Source organism: Miscanthus floridulus, chromosome 19, assembly GCF_019320115.1.
Source record: "Miscanthus floridulus cultivar M001 chromosome 19, ASM1932011v1, whole genome shotgun sequence".
Classification (NCBI taxonomy): Eukaryota; Viridiplantae; Streptophyta; class Magnoliopsida; order Poales; family Poaceae; genus Miscanthus; species Miscanthus floridulus.
The window spans coordinates 85,053,887-85,073,225 of record NC_089598.1 but is presented as its reverse complement, the minus strand read 5'-3'; the positions used below and the strand labels follow the sequence as shown (position 1 = coordinate 85,073,225).

Here is a 19,339-nt window from a genome sequence, read left to right as displayed (position 1 = left end):
GTTTGGAGTTGAAGAGACACTTAGAGTAGTTTAGGACTTTGTTTTTCCTTTGACCGTACTATTAGGGGGGTATGGATGGGTAGCTTGACCTAGGTGAGTCTAGTGGGTTAGGTGTGGTGTACACTTGTCAAATCTAGCACTAGGTAGCTCCTCAAAAGCCCTTAGATCAATTGGAGCAAACTTCATTCACATATGATTACGAGTTGGAAGTGAATGGTGGGTCAAATGCTGACCGGATGCTGGTTCTGGTGTGACCAGACGCTGGTGTAGAGTCTGGTCAGTTCATTTGATCAAGGTGAAGTCATCTGGATGCAACCGGACGCTGAGAGGTGAGTGACCGGACACTGGGTGCTAGAGTCCGGTCAACTCCAGTAAGGTTCTAGAGAGGGAGAATCCTGATCAGATGCATCCAGTCAGTGCTAACTGGACGCTGGTCAGGTTCCGGCTACTGACCAGATGCTGAGCAGCAAAGTGACCGAACGTTGGGTGCCAGAGTCCAGTCAACATCAGTAAGGTTCTAGAGGGCAGTTTTCATGACCAGACACATCCGGTCAGTGCTGACCAGACGCTGGCCAGTGCCCGATCACAACTTAAACTACATAGAGGCAGGTGAACTGACAGGAGCGTTCGGTCACCTTGACTAGAGCGTCCGGTCACCCCGTAGAGGCACATAATGATTTGTTTTGAATGAGGGGTTATAAATACTTCCTCTATTCACTTAAGGGATCACTTTTGCTCATTCCAACAGCTGAGAAACACCCTTGAGAGTGCCAAGAAGAGCAAGGTCCTAGTGAGGTGATTGAGATTTGAGAATCCAAGAGAGAGGCATCATTAGTGAAAGCAAGAGTAGCAAAGTGTGCATTCACCCTTCTCATTAGGCTTGTCGTGGTCAAGTGAGAGTTTGTGCTTGTTACTCTTAGTGATCGCCATCACCTAGATGGCTTGGTGGTAATTGGGAGCTTGGTGATCATTCGGCAGAGCTTGTGGATGACCCAACTCAAATTGTGAGCGGTTGTGGGTGATTCACCGCGACAGAGTGTCGAAGAATCAACCCGTAGAGAGCACTTGATCCTTGCGCGGATCAAGGGAGAGCTACACCCTTGCGTGGGTGCTCCAACGAGGACTAGTGAGGAGTGGCGACTCTCTGATACCTCGGCAAAACATCACCGCATTCCTCCTTCTCTCTTTACTTTAATCATTTACTTTGAGCAATTTAATTCTTATCTTTACATTCATAGAATTGCCATGCTAGAGTAGGATTGGAATATAGGTTGCTAAACTTTTGTGCATTAGAACAATAGAAACACTTTCTAGGCACAAGGGGTGAAGTGGGCTAGCCATAGGGTTTAATTATTGCAAAGAATTTTAGAATTAGCCCAATTCACCCCCCCTCTTGGGCATCTTGATCCTTTCAGACTTTCTAGAAGAGATGAATCTGCTGATATCCTGCATTGGCATAAGCACAACATCTTTGGGTAGGTTGACACTGTGCCATCTTTGGGCAGGTTGACACTGTGCCCAACTGGTTCTATGTTTGACTGAGGATGCCTAGGTTTTTCTAGAAGGTCATGGCCTGAACTGACTTTGTGGGCAGCAAAACTTGCGTTCCAATTGCAGATGAGGAATTCGTCTTTGCAAAATGGTTGCTTGAGCTTGGAGAGCCAATGAAGGATGGGACATTCATGATTCTCCGTAGTCCTTCAGTTTCATCAGCAATTGGATTAGAATTCCTTAGTGTGCCTTCGCTGAGCTTTTTGAGGTAGATTCGTTACTTCTGAAATCACAAAATAGACAACTACATTTTGTTAAGAAAAAAATGACAAAGCCATAAAATGAGTGAAGTGGGCTCTTAATCATGTGGTGAAACAAAAGAAATTCATGAGAGAAAAAACTAACTCCAGAAGTGCAAATATGTAAAACATACCAAACTCAATACATGTGTGTACGCCACTAGAGCTTTGTGTGTGGTAGACACACGTTTTGGTTGAATTGTTAAAGTGCCAGACACACAAATTCCATTGACATAAATACAATGTTGAGTTTGAGATGGAAATTGTGCAGAAACAAGTTCTATCCAAATATCTTTAGCAATAATATAGTGGATGAGGACACAAGCATAGTGATTGAGCATAAGAGTAGAAACCAAACCTAAGGATGGCTGGCGACATTCTCTTTAGTAAGGCCTTCCACATTCATGATTTCTAATATCTTCTTAGGAATAGCCCCTATAACAACAAAATATTTGTTAAGAGAAACACATTTAATAGCAAAATTATTGATAGATGGACAGCTTGAACAAAATTCCGGTGTAGTTCACCATACCACTGGATCCTTTGCTTCTTCTGGGTTGATGTGTTCTCGTTGTCCTCATCAGCAACATCCACAACCTTTTTGTTTTTCCTTGAATACTTCTTGGTGTGGTTTGCTCCAATCTTCTCAACTTTATCGCCATCCCCAGATGGCAACTTTCAAACAACATCATCACAGATGTTGTTCCATGGATCAGTCTTACTATTCTTCACCACATGTGTCCATATGCCCCTAAGCTGTTCGAGGCACACTGACTTTACCATATAATCACAGGCTCCATGCTTTATCCTTTTCATTATAGTGTGTGTCTCACTTTTGCGGATAGCACTGCATGACATAGGGCAAAATAAGTCAATTATGATGTACAGAAGTCAACAAGCTCAATAGACTAGATATTGATTGATCTAGTGGCCTTCATGTTTGGTTGACTAGGCACATTTTTCAAATTCCGTTTTCCTTAGGCATCACATGTGTCATTTACATTCATTTTTAAGAAAATGTGTCATACACATAGTAAATGTAATTCTCTATCATTTCCACTTTTGTCATTCATAATTTCATAAAAGAAACTTTACAAATTTACTACAGTGGTATTGTTCACATCCTTATGGAAACGACTAGTTATTATGAAAACCAACAATAACGAACCAAATCGCAGGCCCCAAATTCATAACTTATCTTCGTTGTGCCTAGAGCTTACTAATCCATGGCAATTTTATGAACCATACATGACATGATTCAATTGCTAGATTGTTGCTCCTGTTACTTAAATATGAACAAATGGTAACACATGAAGCTACAAACAACATTATTTTGTAGCTATTGATTGCATCTACTACATATGAACAAACAGTAGCATATGAAATGAACTACGAACAACAATTCAGTAGCTACGATTTGGATTTTGATTTGTTAAAAATTTTCTTTCGCGGCTGAAACTAATGAAATGCACAAGATTTCAGAAGTTCCCGTCCAAATTGCAGTAAAAAAGTTAGATGAAATCTGAAAATTTGACTACTTCTATTATATATTAGATTCTCACTCTAATATCTAGCTTCATATAGTTGGAGAGATCAGAATCTACTCAGCAGTAGCATGATAGTACGTTGGAGAATGCAGTGAACGCAAATGAAGTAAAACATCAAAAACCTGTTGGAGTGGTACATTTGAACTTTGCATCAGCTTCTAATGGTATGACCTATATCTTTTCTTATCCAAGGTGAAATTGTCCATATGATACTTAATGTTTTCTGTATATTAAATAAGCTGGTTTCTAATGACTGGATTTCTGCAAATATTGGCATGCATGAAGGGCTGACTGCTCAAGACACAACTCTCATACCTAGGGTCCATTTGTGAATAACTCATGTTTATTGTCAGCAGTGGAAGACATGGATGTGCTGAAAGACTACGTTCAAGTGCTTAAAGAGTTTCCACAACAACCTCATTTTCTTTCAGTTTAACATTATCCTGAGACAATACTAAAAGGAATGAAATTGGGTCAGATAGTGGCATTTGATGTCTGCGTGGGAAGAATAAGAAAATCAAGCATAGCAGACAATGAGGGTTCATTTGAAGAGAAAAAATCACACTTGCTGAGCTAAAGAAAAATGGATTTGATGTTCAATATGTTGAGTGCTTGCTGGATAAATTGATTAAGTTGAAAGATGAGTACAAAAACCAACTTGAAGAGAAATCTACAGTTCAAGCACAGCAGCAGCAGCATATAGGGAAAATTGTAACATACGTACTAAAACTGAAAACAATGAGGTCGACCTAGCTATGAACAAATGTAACACACACAAGTACAAAAAAGAAATGAAGAAGCTTCTTTTCGGGCACACACGCCCTAGAGGTGCGTCACGCACACCACATCCACCGCCGCGCCCCACCAGCTCATGCCTATGCACACCGCATCCACCGTCTACGCCCCACTCGCCCACGCCCGACCGGACCACCACCCCAACCCTCTTCTTCCCCAACTCCAGCGAGCCATCTTCTCCTCAACTCCAGGGGGCTTAGAAGAAAAAGGGCTCGGGGGAGGTGTAACACCTCTGGTGTTACAAGCTTGCTTAGCACCTAGGTTAATGCCTAAAAGAAATTAGCAAAACGACCGTAATGTTATGTTTGTTAGTTGACCCTCAATCGTGGTCGTTAGCAGTTTTTCGTTCGCTTTAAAACTCGTGCGTAGCTGCTGTCGACCGTAATGACATCTGCGCGCGCATGTAGGGAGGTGCTCTTGTCTGTTGCCGTTCGGTCACTGCAGCGCTCGCTCTTAGCCGTTCATTTCACCTACCACGGACGCAGCCAAAAAGCTCTGCTCCGGCCACCTCTTCTTCGGCCCTGAGTTCGATCGGGAGTAATACGAGCAGAGCCGAGCACGCGATGTGACAAAGCTCGTGGCGAGAGGTGGCGAAATGGCAGCAGCTGCTCCTCTTCCCAGTGCGTAGCAGAACCTCGTGGGCCTCGTCCTTCTATCGCGTGGTGCACGTCATGGACCCCACCTCCCACTCCCTCCCTTCTTCATCCCACTAGAGCAATACCAGTAGATACCAGGCAAGCAACTCAGAGCCCCATACTACAAGTAAACACACACAGCACCGACAGTAGATAGAGCTGAGCAAGTACACACGCACAGGCACCCCATACCACGAGAGCAAAGCACGCACGCAAGCAACACAGCTCATCCTTGTCGCGTACGCTATCAACGCGGCCGTTGCCTCAACACCATCACCACCTGCTGCTACACGCTGTGCTGCCCCGGCATCACCTGCACCATGTCCGCCCGGTGCCGAGGAGCCCACCCTCTCCAGCCACCACCGCCTGCTGCCTGGAGCCGACGAAGCAGCCACCGCCACGGCCAGTGGGGCATGTGCTACGGCCAGTGGCGCGCGTGGCCAACATGGCTCGGTCGCCTTTGCCCAAGCTGCGCCCCGCTTGTAGGTGCGCATGGACCCTTGGGTGCCGCGCCTCCCCTCTGTTGCCCCACGCCGCTCCATCTCCGCGCCGCACCCCGCAGCACCCACGCCGTCGTCCGCACCGAGCCACCCCTGCTGCGGTCGTGTGTGGCCGCCGTGTCGTGCCCCACCTTGGTACACGCCACGGCCAGGCCTAGGTCCTGTCATGGCCCGCGCCCCTCCCCGGCCATCCAGTCGCCGCCGGCACGCCCCACCGCTGAGCCGCTCCCCTCCTGTCGCGCCCACCGTCCTCTGCTCCTCTGCTTCACCAAAGGAGGGAAAGGGTGAGAATTAGAATAAAAGCTTTTTCAGGGTTCTCAATGTAATTTCTGTGACTCACATGAATAGTGTTAATGTCCTGTGGGTGGATTAAGTAAAAGTACAAGGGCCTCAGCGCAAATTGGTGTCACCGCCGCTAGGTTTCTCACCGTGGGCTGCTTGCTGGGCCGAGCCTCGCACTGGGCCGGTCTGCCGCCGTCCCGCCTACGCCGCGCGTGGGCTGCCCGCTTCCAACTGCTGGGCCGCCGCCTGCCCGCGTGGGCTGCTCATGCCATGCCGTGTTGGGCCGTGCACGCGCCTGCGGGCCGAGCCTGGCCGCTCAGGCCTTTTCTTTTTGTGTTGTTGTTGTTTTGTAAATTCAGCGCTCTTCAAAAATTGAAAATAAAATGTAGAAAAATCACAAAAATGTCAAACCAATTTTGTTAGTCTTCTAAAATCATGATCTATCTGATAGTGTATTTCGTCACATAGGTTCTGTATGTTTTTAGGGTTTGCTCTAATTATTTTAACATGCTTAATATTGTAAGACATAAACTTGTAAGAATTTTCGTGATAAATTGGTGATAGTATTAACTCTAAAAATTTTATGGTAGGTTCATCATATGGTTAGGTGTCTACTGTAATTTTTGTAGCTGTAGAGTAATTAAATTGCTAAGATAATAGATGAGGCCTAGTTGCATATATAGTAAATCAAATAAACAAAATAAAGTGACACCTTAGAGTTGTATAACTAAAACACTTGTTGGGGAAAATGACACCTCTCTCGATGATGTTGATACGTAGATTAGTACGTTAGTCATTAGAGCTAGCTTGTTAGTTTGTAGTATGTACTCTGTTTTAAGAGTTGTTGTTTCTCTATTAATTAACCGTTGCATCATCTCTGCATCGCATTGCATACCATAATAGGGATGATGATGGATCATGGAATCAACTGGAGTAGCAGAAAAGATAGTGCCAGGAATCATGTCACGAAGATGGAATGCTAACTTTTAGTTATATTTTACCCAGGCAAGCCCCGGTACATAACCCCTATTATTCTGTACTTTAATTTATGCTTGTGCATTAAGTTTTAAGGAGTTGAATGGAACCCACTTGCATATATATATTTTTATCCTATGAGTCTTACTAGTATGACAGGATCGTGTAGATTGCTATGCTACAGGACTTCGGTAGAAGTCGAGTGATTATCTGTCACTCGCGAGAGATAGAAAATATATTATTGTTGTTACTATATTATTATCACCTAGAATATATATGAATGTAATTGGAGACCGAGTGGAATGGTACTTTAGATCTAGACATGGTTGGGCATTCGAGCGAGGCTTGGATTGCATTTGTTCCGCCTGTGTCGGTTAAGGACCGTCCGTTGTATTGGATTCTAGGCAGGTCACAGACTTATTATCCCAAACACATACTTTTGTATGGGCGTAGGGAAGGCTTGTTGCTCTCTTATCGTGGGTTTCGGCTCTTTCCGGACTGATTGATTGGAGGTGGGGATGGTGGAGGTCTAAGCACCACACTGAGTCCGGGACTCAGGAGCGGGGCTTGGAGTCCAAGTTTGGACGGGGACCTGGACCCCGTGACAGGAGAGTGGCGGGTTGGTCCTGCTTGTGCCTGGGGTACAAGCAGGGCGTGTGTTTCGGGGTACCCAGCTGGGCACATTGATTCATGAATCGCCAGGCGATCTGGTACAACTTGTCTACAATCTAGCACCGTAGTAAGAACTGGAAGATGAAAGATAGTAAAATGATTCTGATTGCTTACCACCTACTTGAAAGTAGTATAGGTGCTTACATAGAATAGTTAGTTAATGAACTAATATTGACTATTAATAAAAATTAAATATAAGGATGTACGCTTAGTAATGCTTTCTGTAGATGCAATAAACCCACAAGCCAGATAGCTTTGCATATCCTTAGAGTGTTTTCTTTCCTCAGGTAATTTTTGCTGAGTACAATTGAGTACTCAGGGTTTTATTTTCCCCTGTTGCAGGTGACAGGTGGAGGCTAAAGCTGACCCTTGTATATGGATTCCTCCTAGTGGGCTCAGAGAGAATTCCTTTACATTACGATCATAGTCTTTATTTATAACTCTCACTAAATGTCTTTATAAATGGAAGTTTTATAATCTGTTGTCATAGTTTATATATTAATGCTTCATCATGTCATGAATAGATATTTATTTCCGCTGTAAATCTGATCACATGTTTATATTCCACTATTAAATTAAATTGTTCATAACTCTGATAACATGATCATATTCCACTGTTATAACAATAAATATTGCAGTATGATGTTGCATGAATAGTGATGTAAGAAATGAATAATAATGATGTAAGTTTTATTATCTTATTTGTGATCCTGATGGAAAAATATGGATTTTCAGGTTCTCCCATGGGGTGTGCTCGACGGAACTATGTAATTTGGTGTCCTCCCTTGAGTACTTAGTGTCTAATGGAAGACAAGTACTCCTAGGAGACATTAGATTAGGTGGTTCTGTCATAGGAGGCAGGCTGGCCAGGTGGTGGGGACAGCGGGAGGGCGACGTTAGGGTTCTAGCGACGACGAAGGTGGTCGTGCCAAGTTGGGGCGGGGGTGCCCATGGCCGGATCTCGCCGTGGAAGGAGGAGGTCATGGTCAGAGTTTGCAACGACATGCGGGAGGGGGGAGCGGAAGGAGGTCGCCATAGGTGAGGACGAGGACGGGGTCGAGGGGTGAAGACACTAGCCGGTGGCGGTGGTCGAGGAAGGTGGGGGCGGGGGATAGCGGAGGAAGTAGACGGCAGGAGAGCGTGGCGAGGAGAAGATAAGATGGAGAGAGAAAAGTAAAATTTGTTTTCAGACTACTAGCACCTTCATTAGTAGTAAGTACATTCTTTGTGACTACTGTTGTATATTAGATTCTCACTCTAAGATCTAGCTTCATATAGTTGGAGAGATCATAATCTACTCAGCAGCAGCTTGATAGTACTTCGGAGAATGTAGTGAACACAAATGAAGTAAAACATCAAGAACCTGTTGGAGTGGTACCTTTGAGCTTTGCATCAGCTTCTGATGGTATGACCTATATCTATTCTTATCTAGGGTGAAATTGTCCATATGATACTTAATGTTTTCTGTATATATTAAATAAGCTGGTTTCTACTGACTAGATTTCTACAGATATTGGCATACATGAAGGGCTGACTGCTCAAGACACAACTCTCGTACCTAGGGTCCATTTGTGAATAACTCATATTTATTGTCTGCAGTGGAAGACATGGATGTGCTGAAAGGCTACGTTCAAGTGCTTAAAGAGTTTCCACAACAACCTCATTTTCTTTCACTTTAACATTATCCTGAGACAATACTAAAAGGAATGAAATTGGGTTTGACGGTGGCATTTGATGTCTGCGTGGGAAGAATAAAAAAATCAAGCATAGCAGACAATGAGGGTTCATTTGAAGAGAAAAAAGCACACTTGCTGAGCTAAACCAAAATGGATTTGATGTTCAATATGTTGAGTGCTTGCTGGATAAATTGAGTAAGTTGAAAGATGAGTACAAAAAACAACTTGAAGAAAAATCCGCAGTTCAAGCACAGCAGCAGCAGCATATAGGGAAAATCGTGACATATGTACTAAAACTAAAAACAATGAGGTCGACCTGGATATGAACAAATGTAACACACACAGTACAAAAAACAAATGGAGAAGCTTCTTTTCGGGAGCACACGCCCTAGAGGTGCGGCACCCACACCGCATCCACCTTTGTGCCCAACCGGCCCGCGCCCATGCACACCGCATCCACCATCCACGCCCCACTCGCCCGCGCCAGACCGGACCGCCACCCCAACCCTCTTGTTCCCCTACTCCGGTGAGCCATCTTCTCCTCAACTTTGGCAGGCTTAGAACAGAAGGGGCTCAGGGGAGGCAGGCAGGCCAGGCGGTAGGGATAGCGGGAGGGCAGTGTTTGGGTTTTGGCGATGATGGAGGCAGTCAGGCCATGTCAGGGCAGGGGTGCCCATGGCCGGAGCTTGCCGTGGAAGGAGGAGGTCATGGCCGGATTTTGCGATGGCATGCGGGAGGGGGAAGGGGAAGGAGGTCACCATAGGCGAGGACAAGGACGGGGCTGTAGGGTCAAGATGGCGGACTAGAGGTGGTGAATAGTCCTTTCTAAAATCAATCATGTCGGCTAACCAAAATAAATGTGGAATTAAAACTATCGGTCTAGCCAAGACTACACCCCTCTATCTAAGATATCAAGCACCTTAATAAGATCCTAAGCAAGCAACTTAGGTGTCGGGCTAACTAGAGCTCACCTAATCAATTTTAGGAGCAAGGTCACACAAACCTATGCCACTAATACTTCAAGCACCAGAGAGCTCCTACACATGCTAGTAGGAAAAGCACAAAGCTTCAAAGCTCACTAGCAATGCTCAATAACAAGGCAACTAATGCCAAATTAGAGAGCACAAATTACTTAGCTACAAAAACTAAGCGATTTAACTACCAAGGTTACTAAAACCAAATTAGTTTCGCAAGGGAGCTACTTCTATGCTACACAAGCAAGAAGGTAACTAGCAAGCTACACAAACTAACTAATTACAAGAGCAACTACAAAAGCACAATGAATATGAAAGTAATTACAAGCTTGTGTAAGGGGATTGCAAACCAACAGGAAGGGGATGACACAGTGATTTTTATCCTGAGATTCACTTTGTTGCCACCAAGCTAGTCCCATTGTGTTGACCGCCCACTTGGTGATTCGGCGGCTAATTGGCATCACTCGCCAAGCCCACGCATTGGGCACCGCAAGAACCTACCACAAAAGTGAGGGTAGCTCAATGACACGCTCAACTAGTGTTGCACTTCGCGGTTCCCGAGGGGTAAGCACGGTACCCCTCACAAATCCTTTAGTGGAGCACCGCACAATCTTCTTGCGTGCTTCATGACAGAGAACTCACCACCAAGCCATCTAGGAGGTGGCAACCTCCAAGAGTAACAAGCACCACCGGCTTGCAACTCAATCACCTAGTGCCACTCGATGCAATCTCATAATGCAACGCACTAGAATCACTCACTCGCAATGGATTCACACTTCTCGCAAGCACAAATGAGCTAGAGGCTTGTCAAACGAAGCACACACAAGGGCAACACATCCCCAAGGTGCTCAACCTCAGCCAAGCCTGAGCTCCACCTATATTTATAGCCCCCAAGCCAAATAGAGTCATTGGAGCAAAGTTGCTGGTTTCTATGAGGGCACCGAACACGGCGGTGCCCCTCCCAACAGTCAAATTCCAACCCTAGGGGTGGCGGGGACCAGCTAGGCCAACCCCTTGATTCCCTTCCTCTCTAGAAAAATAGGGCGGTGCACCCCCGTCACCATGGTGTTGACCCCCTCGCTCATCCACCGAAATAGCCAGCCTCAGGTAAAAAGTGGCGGTGCCACTAGACAACACCTGGCGGTGCACCGCCCTGCTCATGGTGGTGTACACCATCATGTCTGGTGATAGCCCTGCTGCTGCTCGAAACCAAGTCCAGGTGGGCACCGTCCTAGGGGTGGCGGTGCCACCGAACAAGGCACGACGGTGCCAGCCCCAACTCTTCCTTCTCGGCCGAGGCTAGGTGGGCACTGCCCTAGGGGTCGCATGCGGTGCCACCGGACAGGGGGTGGCGGTGCCACTTAGGCAGCACCCCGAGCCCGGTTTCACCTCCTTTCTTCACCTTTGCAAATGTGCTAACACCACCAAGTGTTCACCACCTTGTGCGCATGTGTTAGCTTTTCACAAATATTTCCCAAAGGATTAGTCACTCAATTCACAACGCCACTCGATCCTAGCAACGATGCAAAGTTAGATCACTCGAGTGGCACTAGATGACCGTTATGCAAACAAGTTTCCCCCTCTTGATAGTATGGCCATCTATCCTAAACCCGGTCATAAACTTCTCTACACATCTATGACTGGTGAAATGAAATGCCCAAGAAATACACCTTTACCTTGCGCATTCTATTCCATCTCCTCCATTGTTGATGCAACACATGCACTAACCAATCACAAATGATATGATCCACTTCACATCACCACATGACCTTGTTAGTTCATTGATCTTGACTTCACTTGCTTTTCACCGTTGCCATCGTCCATCAGCGCCAAGTCTTGCTCAAGCTTCACCTCCACGCGGTCCATCGCTCCAAAGCCTCCAACTTGCCCTTCATGCTTGCAACCGGTCCATCAAGCCAAGTCTTGTCTTGATCTTCTCCACCTTAGTCACATAACTCAATGTCATGTCTCATATGCAACGAGCTCCTTCATCACATGTGTGAGCCTTGCAACATATCCATGCCATTTCACCTCCATGGCATAGGTTGCTCACACAAGTGTACCTGTGGACTAATCACCTGTGTATCTTATTCAAACACATATTAGTCCACCTAAGGTTGTCACTCAATTACCAAAACCAAACAAGGACCTTTTAATCTCACCCTTTTTGGTAATTGATGACAACTCTACAAAGATATGGAAATTAAGCTCATTTCTAGCTAGCACTTCACAAAAGTGTAAATTGCTAACTCGATTTGCATTTTATGCTACTTATCCAACATTTAAGCTCTATGTCAAGATTTGGATAAGCATCATAAAACCCGACTTGGTAGTGATAACTCCCCCTACATGTGTGCTCAAATGGTTTGGTTTCAAGTTTACACACATGCATAAATATGAAATTTGTGGGAGTGTTACCACTACTAAGTGATGCTAAGGTGTATAGAATAACCTTTGAAGCATGATATCAATCGGAGTTGCACTTTTAATACCATCTTTTGCATCATGAGTAGCTAAACAACAAAAACACTAGAAACCCCGTGAGATCAACATTATAAGCAAAGTTCTAGTTTTTGCTTGAAAAACACAAGTCTAGCTGCCATCATATGCATGCTAGTTATCATATCATCATTCAAGTTCTATAACTAGCATACAACACACAAGCATGCATATCACATTTAAAAACTTATGCAATGCAAGCAAGCACATGAATATGCACATATCAAATGCAACCAATGAAAGTTCATGAGCTTGCTCCCCCTACTTGTGTGGTTCTGTTGTCCAAGAATTTTGATCCTTCTCATTTCTTTGATCCTTGTCAATTTTTCAATGTTGCTCGCTCTTGGTCCGTGTCCAACTTCTACTTCTACCCATGATGCATTTATATATCTTTGTTCCAACTTCTCCCCCCTTTTTCATCAATTTCCATAAAAGGTGTGATTCTTATTGATACAAAGGATTACATTGGGGTAGATGGTTGACACTTGAATCTTGCATTTTTTATGGACAACACCACATATGTTGGAATGACACCTCATGTAGGATCTTTGACCTTGATACCAATTGGTGGAGCACCTACCCCTATGTCATAGCATGGGTCATCCACTTGATAAACTTGAGTTCTTGTTTGTGAGGGAACTTTTGCTTTACTTGATGACCACTTAAAGTTGAGGATCACTTGTGGAACCACCATTTGATGTGCTAGATACCACTTGTATGAATACCACTTATAGTAATGTGATAATCTAGATTTACCACGTGTAAGAACAATCATGGAACCACTTGTAGGATTTGTCAATTTATAACCATTTCTTGAACACTTATCATCTTCATGAGCTTCTATGTTTGACTTGAAATAGATTGATTTGCCTAAGCTTTTAAGTCTGGTTTGAACCCTTTCTAAGCTTCTTCACACGCATTTGAGTGGTTATCTTATCAAGGTTGTACTTGTCACTTGTTGGCAATCCAAAATAGATCAAATACTTGGGTTCACTAGTTCATGAGCAAACTCATATACTACCACTAGATCCAACTAATCATTCAAGCAATAGTGATAGGCTATGAATTTTAAAATTTCATTTGTCATGCATGATTCTATAAGCATGTACTATATGCACTAACTGCATACTAGTAAGGGATGAAAATGATCATGTATATTACAATGATACCATTGCTATGTTGGAGAAGAAGATAGTCACATAGTGTCGGGTTCATAAACCCGGGGTACCTCGGGGACCGGCTTCCCAACAAAGGCTCGGCCCAAGCAGACAAACATGCAACTCGTGGGCCGGCCCAAGTATCTGAACCATAGGCCAGAAGGGCAATCCAATCACCGACCGGAAGGTCTGGCCAAGGAGGAACGACACCCGCCTTCCGACTATGGCCCACCTCTCCGACCGGAGCGCTCGCTTCGGTCTCCAGCATGCCTCCGGACGGTCTCTCTGACCGGAAGGCCTAGCAAAGCACTACCTCGACTCTGACCCCACGTCTCCGACTGGGGTATGCAAAGACCCTGCTCACTGCTCTTCTCCGACTGGCGTAACCAGAGCCAACTAGGACCAACCGACCGGGGACGTGTGCTCAGAAAAGACTAGGGAATGGATGGAGAAAGCAAGGCAAGATGCACAAGTCAAACCACGATACCAGAGACCATACCCTGTACACCTATAGGAACAGTACTCTGCAACCGTCTTGACACAAACAGTGTTGTAGGCACCGACATTTTCCCTATAGTATTATGGGCGCCATTAAACTCCCATACGGTAAGGCCCCCCACGTGCCTCTGGGCATCGACAATGTTGTGAGCGCTGGCATTTACCATACCGAGTGAACATGGTGAAACTCCTCACATACCTTAGGGCATCAACAGTATAGATGGTATCGACATCCGCCATACCCGAACAAAACGACACAACCTCACACGTGCATCTGACATCCAACAGTGTTGTGGGCGCCAACCATCATCATGTACCCGCCGACATGGGCAACAAGACTTAGAAGCATACATACTCTCTCCCCCTCACTTGTAAGGCCATCCCCTTCATCTATAAAAGGGATGCGCTCTCTCCCAACATTCAGGTGATTCCAGATTCATTAGATCGACCAAGTTCACTAGCACACAACCACAGAACCATCAGGTTCGAACCATAAGCACACGCTTGAACACTTAGCTCATAGCGGAGCTCCTGTCGCTCTCGGCCTTTCTGACCGGAGCCCGGCCGGACCTCTTGTACCCCCATCTTTCACCTTCTCGTTTGTAACCCCACTACAAACTTCGAGCACCTGGGCTCAGGAATAAAGTCACCGACCGACTCAAACTAGATGTAGGGCACGTTGCCTGAACCAGTATAAACCCTATGTCATTGAGTGCTAGGCCACCTCCAATCACAACGTACGACAAAACTACAAATATTTACTTGTTGGTCACTTTCTGCACCGATAGTTGGCGCCATCTGTGGGGAGGACGTTGTACGTTCAATAGTTTTTGGTCATCAGATGGCCCTCTTTTCCACCACCTTTGCCATGGTGGGCTCTGGCGATTCATTTCGCTTTGGCTCACTGGAGTTTCCCACGCTCCCACCTGTTGGGATGTGGGTTCCACCCATTTTCGAGCCATCCCAGGCCTTCCTCCTCAGAAGTCTGGACTTTGTCGCCAATCGGCTCAGCGTACTACACCTCCGCGAGGAGGCACTCGTTCCGGCACCCATCGGAGGGGCGCCCTCCATTGACTTTGGGACACACGACTTCGATGATGCGGCATCCGCGCTTCATTCCGAGCAAACTCTCTGCTCAAACCCCACTGTAAGTAATGTACATGCTGTTATTTACTTACTACTCTCTATCTTCCGCCGATTACCCGGAGGGACCCCGTTGTCCCCGATGTGACCGCCATACGACCGGTTCCCCTATGGCCTCGTGTCTCCCGTGAACGCGTACACCCGAGGGCTCCGAAGGATGCTGGCGTCACCCCCTCTCACGTCCGAATTTGTGGGGATGGCGAGCTATGCTCCCACCTATTTCCTCGACCTCATGGATGATGATGTTGAGAGTGACGGCTCCAGCATCGACGACGTGCCGCCTAGCCATCGTCCATCCTAGGAGTGCGCTATGGCGGACGCTCTAGGATAGCCACCGGTGGTAACACAGTCCTTGCAGACTCACGCCCCTCCGAATCCTCATGCGTAGACCCCCGAGCACGGTGAGGAACCATGACAATAGTGGCTGCATCAGCCACCGACTACGCTAGCACGCTCGATGCACCACACTACGCCCCATGCGCATAGACCGACGAGCGGCGCCCGGGGTCATGCCCATCATGTCCAGCACAACACCATGGACAGGGGGAACGATCCCCCATAGTTCTCTCGGGCCAATCAGAACATCGCCGCCGTGGCAATGCTTCTGCGTGGCCTTCCCGAGCCGAATGACCCTCAGGAACAAGTGATCCACCGAAACCTCCGGGCACTAGTGGAGACCGCCGCCGTTCAACAGGCGGAGAGCTCCATATCGTGATATCGACTCACGACTTCTCTCCCCACTAGGGGAATGGGGACGTAGCAGACGAGTCGCTCCATCCGCTCACGGCTACAACTGCCGAGTGCGGCACAAAAGGTCGCACCCGCGCCTCATCTTGACTTGACGAACGCTCCGCACCGATCGCTTGCATACACGCGGCTCGGGCCGAACCGAGACGCATGCAGCGACAACCAGAGTCTCATCCCTAATGGCCCGAGACCACAGAACTTCGTCCAATGCCTCCAGCCCCCGCTGCTCCCGCCGCTCCCGCCACGCTCCAACAGAGGCCAAGGCAAAGGCAAGGCCAAGCGCCAGGATCAGGATGAGGGCCCCTCCATGCAGAAGGGGAAAAAGAACAGAAAAGATCACCATGGACCGGCCAACTCTGTGTTGGTCGCCATGGCTGATCACACGGGCAAGCAGCCCCAACAGGATCCTCTAGGCCACTTCCACGAGGTCATGGAGAGCCCGTGCACCAACCATGACTACCCAATCAAACACCTCTACAAGGACTACGAGCTCCTCAAGCGCCTTCTGTGGTAGGCCGGTGGGCCAAAGGAAGAAAAAGGCGAAGAAGGAGCGACCGAGAAAGGGGACGTAGCGGGCAAGGATCCGGACGACTGAAGGTTGAAGTGATCCAACCGGACACCTACCGACTGAAGGACGACAATGACGACATTCTCACCGAATGCTTGGAATAGCTATGTCATTTTTTGTTCCCCTAAATTTTAGTCTTGCCATTGTTTACTTAGCGTTTGCTCCTATAAGTGCACCCCGACCCGAACACTTTTTGGCCTAGGTCGCTCAGGGGCTCCATGAGGGTACACTACTACCTCTCTTTTTTTCGCTTACTATCATATTTTACTATCATATGGTGAAACTCCTTCCTACCCAAACAAAAGGGTAGTTCATTCCTTTAATTTGCCTTACATAGCTTTGCTTTAAAATATTCCGACCGATCGCACCCCGCCTTTTCCTATGGTTACGAGCAGCTGAGCCTCGCAGGCCATGCCCTAGGCTCCCAAGGTTGCAGCCTACGGGACGAACGGGCAAGTATGAGAAAGAAAGAATAAAAAACAAAATTACGCTAAGGGAAAACTAAGGAACGAAAGGGACAAGCTTCCCCGAATGGAGTGACTCCATAAAAAAATGAAATCGACTGTAGTCATTAAGTACACAAGAGCATTTACACGTGGGCTCCCCCACGAACTTAATGTTTTTACATCTACTAAACTTCTTATACTTCACAAACTATTGGGGCGGCTCGGCGGCATCCGCTGTAGGTACGACCGGCGAAGGTGTGGGCTGCTCACTCCCCGGCGGGATGACATTCGGCTCGGTCAAAGCCGGGGCAATGTCCACCTCTGACCCAGGCTCCGTACCATCCGCAGGCTGAGCGACGTCCTCCCGACGCGTGCTTCTGGCCATGTCTTCAAGGCGAATGTCCATCAACCACTGCGCAGAGACTTGCTCTGCCACCAACCTTGCGTGCGGCAGCAATCTCTCCCCGAGTGTTTGGGTGGCCTCCATGCTCAAGCCATGAGCATACTCGCTGTAGATAGTGGTGAAGTCCAGGTTCGAGTGGTACATCGCCACCGAGGTCAACACCCCTGACGCTCTGTAGAACAGCACACTCATGATAAGGTCCCAGACCACATCAAGAACCTCTGCCAGCTGGACGGCAGGCGCACTGGTGCTTGGCACCGACCCGAAGACCTCCGAGATGACAAGCTGGGCAACGTTGCGGATCTGGTCAAGTTCCCGCTCAAGAGCACGTTGCTCTTCATGAGACTTTTCCAGCTCCTCTGCATTCCGGCTAAAGGTTGCCTTGACCGTCTCTAGGTCCCGCTCCAGTGACTTCACCTTTTCGCCCAGCTCTGAGAGAAGGACGACAAGCTCAGAAATAGGCTGAAGGAAGAAACCAACACGATTAAAAACAGAAAAGGTACGTACCGACGTGGAAGTTCTCAAGGGTGGAGAATTCCTCCGCCTGCTGGGCCACTTGCTCGCTCAGTCGGGTGCTCGCCTCCTCCGTCCCCATCACCCGGCCCCAAAGCGCAAGCACTTCTCGGTCTACCTCCGACCGGGCCTTCCGCTCTAACTCTAGGGCCTTCCGCGCCAACTCCAGGGCGTTCCACTCTGACACCAAGGCGCTCCGCTCTGATTCAAGGGTCTCTAGAGATTTCTAGAGAGCCACCTTGGTCTCCGCCAGGGATGTCCGCAACCCCGCCTCGGTCTCCGCCTGGCGGGCCTTCACCGCGTCAAGCCATCGCTTGGTGATGGTCACCCGCTCTACTGCACACTGTCCCTCCGCCCATGCCATGGTCGCCTCGGCCACCCGGTCCTGGGACTCGCGGTGAGCGGACTCAAGCTGACACTCAAGCTCAGCCACCCGGGCATGCTCCATCTGGAGGAAGCGGGACTTGTGGGATGACATCTCCTTTAAACCCTACGAAAAGCAATCATGCTGAGGCAAGCAATAAGAGATTCAGATGTCAAAGCACAAATACAGGAAACTCACCTCCGTGGCGAGCTGCAGGTCAACCTCGACTAACTGCTGGGCGAACTTAACCCGCTCCTGGGCGTCCTCAAGCCTTGTGGACAGGTTGGCGAGTTCGGACACCGTGGCGAGTCCTTTCCCCACAAGAATGTCCTAGAGCTGACACTCTAGGTAATCTTGAAGGACAAACCGCACCTTTGCTGGGTCCTCGGGGCAGGGCCACTCCAGGTCACCATCCAGCAGCCTGCCGGAGGGCCCAGCCTCTGACTAAACCACCGGTAGCTCCCGCGACAACACCGGCAGCTCTGCCATGTCATCCGTCTTGTTGTCGGATGGGATATCCACCACCTCGGTTGGACGGGCTGCCGCCGGGCATTCCAACTCTGTCCTGGCCACGTCTCCCCCCGGCGCCTTCGGCACCGACCATAAGGGTGAGCCATGCAGCCCTCCACCCGTCAAGGCAGGTAGCTCGGTCTCCCTCTCCTCTTCCGCCGCAGCTAGTGGAGGAGGGGCCTCGAGAGTTACCTCTGACGCGACCTCCACTGTCAGCACCGGGATTGCCGCCAATGCTACCATCGCTGCCACCGTACCAGCAACTGACCCAGGGGACACCACCCCTAGAAGGGAAGGGTTCACCGCTGCCACCCTGTTCCCCCTGCCGCTCGTCGTGACACACTGCAGGGTGGGCCTCCAAGTCTCCTGAATGGGAGTCAGGGCGATGCTCAACCCCATCATCGCCCGGTCACTAACAAAAAGTGCGGGTAAGTCACACTCCAAAAATACTCAACAGCAAAAGATCGAAAAGAAATAAAGAAAACATACCGGGAGGTGAGCGGCATGACTCTGAAGGCAAGACCCAACATCGACGGGCCTGCAGGGCAAGGACCGCTCCTAGGCTGCAACCCGTGCCCCCTCACTTCAGCCGGGAGCGGAGTCGTCCCAACCGGCTCCTGCTCGGCCTGTGGGTCGCCACGACCC

At 48.0% G+C, this 19,339-nt stretch overlaps 1 protein-coding gene across 2 annotated transcripts in view; it reads right to left on the bottom strand.

Annotated features, from left to right (window-relative positions):
- Positions 1-1,587: 1,587 nt before the first annotated feature.
- Positions 1,588-19,339, bottom strand: part of LOC136528009 (two-component response regulator ARR10-like) — a 50,256-nt gene continuing 32,504 nt past the window's right edge. For both annotated transcript variants that reach the window (XR_010776964.1, XR_010776965.1), the window contains exons 8-10: positions 2,323-2,637; positions 2,149-2,225; positions 1,588-1,774 (exon numbers count right to left, since the gene is read on the bottom strand). The gene's annotated coding sequence lies outside the window, so the exon portion shown is untranslated. The remainder of the gene's footprint in view (positions 1,775-2,148; positions 2,226-2,322; positions 2,638-19,339) is intronic.